Source organism: Pteropus vampyrus, unplaced genomic scaffold (genome assembly GCF_000151845.1).
Source record: "Pteropus vampyrus isolate Shadow unplaced genomic scaffold, Pvam_2.0 Scaffold663, whole genome shotgun sequence".
Classification (NCBI taxonomy): domain Eukaryota; kingdom Metazoa; phylum Chordata; class Mammalia; order Chiroptera; family Pteropodidae; genus Pteropus; species Pteropus vampyrus.
This window is the reverse complement of record NW_011889444.1, coordinates 369,929-372,362: the sequence shown is the minus strand read 5'-3', so window position 1 is coordinate 372,362 and position 2,434 is coordinate 369,929.

Genomic DNA, 2,434 nt, shown 5'->3' with positions numbered 1-2,434 from the left:
AGTCATAAGAGGAAAGTTCATATATCATTATAGGCCTATCTCCAAAAACAAGAATGAGCTCAAATAAACCTAACGCTTCACTTAAAAAACTAGAAAAGGAAGAAAAAATGAAGCCTAAAGTAAACAAAAGGAAAGAAATCATCAAAATTAGAGCAGAAATAAATGAAATTGAAAACAAAACAAAACAATAGAAAAAATAAATGGAACAAAGAGCTGGTTCTTTGAGAAGGTTAATAAAATTGACAAACCCTGGCTAGACTCACTAAAGAAAAAAAGAAAGGACACAAATAAACAAAATAAGGGATGAAAGTGGGAAATTACTACTGATATCTCATAAATACAAAGGATCATACAAGAATACTATGAAAAAGTATATAACACCATATTTAATAACCTAGAAGAAATAGACCAGTACTTAGAAAAATACAACCTTCCTAGACTGAATCAAGAACTGGAAAATCTAAATGGACCGATCAGCAGTTTGGAAATTGAAACAATCATCAAAAACCTACCGAAAAGTAAAAGTCCAGGACCAGATGGCTTCACCACTGAATTCTACCAAACATTCAAAGGTTTAATACCTGTTCTCCTCAAACTCTTCCAAAAAATCAAAGAGGAGGCGATACTTCTCAACTCATTTTATGAGGCCAATATTACCCTGATACTAAACCTGGTAAACATAACACAAAAAAAGAAAACTACAGACCAATATCTCTCATGAACACAGATGCAAAAATCCTAAATAAGATACTAGCGAACCGAGTACAGCAACATATAAAAAAGATTATACACCAAGATCAAGTGGGCGTCATCCCAGGGGCACAGGGATGGTTCAACATAAAAAAAAAAATCAATTAATGTGATACACCAGATAAACAAATAAGAAAAATAAGAATCATGTGATCATATCAATAGGTGCAGAAAAAGCCTTCGACAAGATACAGCATCCATTTATGATCAAAACACTTTTAAAAATCTGTATAGAAGGAAAGTACCTTAACATAATAAAGGCCATATATGACAAACCCTCAGCTAACATTATACTTAATGGTGAAAAACTAAAAATCTTCCCTCTAAGATCAGGAACAAGGAAAGGCTGTCCACTATTGCCACTCTTATTCAATATAACTTTGGAAGTCCTAGCCAGTGCAATCAGACAAGAGAAAAATATAAAGGGCACCCAAATAGGAAACGAAGAAGTCTCACTGTCACTATTTGCAGAGGACATGATTCTCTATATAGAAAACCCTAAAGACTCCACAAGAACACTACTAAAAACAATAAGCAAATACAGTAAAGTTTCTGGATACAAAATCAATGTTCAAAAATCCATAGTGTTCCTATACTCTAATAACGAAGCGTCAGAAAAGGAAGTGGAAAAATAATTCCTTTTGCAATTGCAACAAAAAGAATAAAATACCTAGGAATAAATTTAACAAAACATGTGAAAGACCTATATAATGAAAACTACAAGACCCTACTAAAAGAAATCGAAGAAGATACAAAGAAATGGAAAGATATTCCGTGTTCTTACATTGGAAGAATGAACATAGTTAAAATGACCATATTACCTAAAGCATTATACAGATTTAATGCACTCCCCACCAAAATCCCATTGGCATTTTTTAAAGAAATAAAACAAAAAATCATCAGCTTTGCATAGAAGCACAAAAGACCCTGAATTACCAAAGCCATCCTGAGAAAAAAGAATGAGGCTGGAGGCATCATTCTGCCCGACTTCAAATTATACTACAAAGCGACGGTCATCAAAACAGCATGGTAATGGCAGAGAAAGAGACACACGGACCAGTGGAACAGAATCGAGAGTTCAGAAGTAAACCATATTTATATGGGCAAATAATTTTTGACAAAATAGCCAAAAACATACAGTGGAGAAAGGAAAGTCTTTTCAATAAATGGTCCTGGGAAAACTGGAAAGGCACCTGCAAAAGAATCAAACTAGACTGTTGTCTATCACCATACACCAAAATTAACTCAAAATGGATTAAGGACCTGCAGAGAAGACCTGAAACAATAAAATGCATAGAAGAAAACAGAAACTAAACTCAAGGACCCTGGACTTAAAGAGGATTTTATGAATTTGACCTCAGAAGCAAGGGAAGTAAAAGCTAAAATAAATGAATAGGACTACATCAAACTAAAAAGCTTCTGCTCAGCAAAAGAAATCATCAACAAGGTAAAGAGACAACCATCCGAATGGGTAAATATATTGCAAGCAACACTTCCGATAAGGACCTAATATCCAAGATATACAAAGAACTCATACAACTCAATAACAACAAAAACAAATGAGCCAATCAAAAAATAGGCAGAGGACCTGAACAGACACTTCTCCCTAGAGGACGTACAAATGGCCAACAAATATATGAAAAGATGCTCAACATCGCTAGCTATTAGAGAAATGCAAATCAAA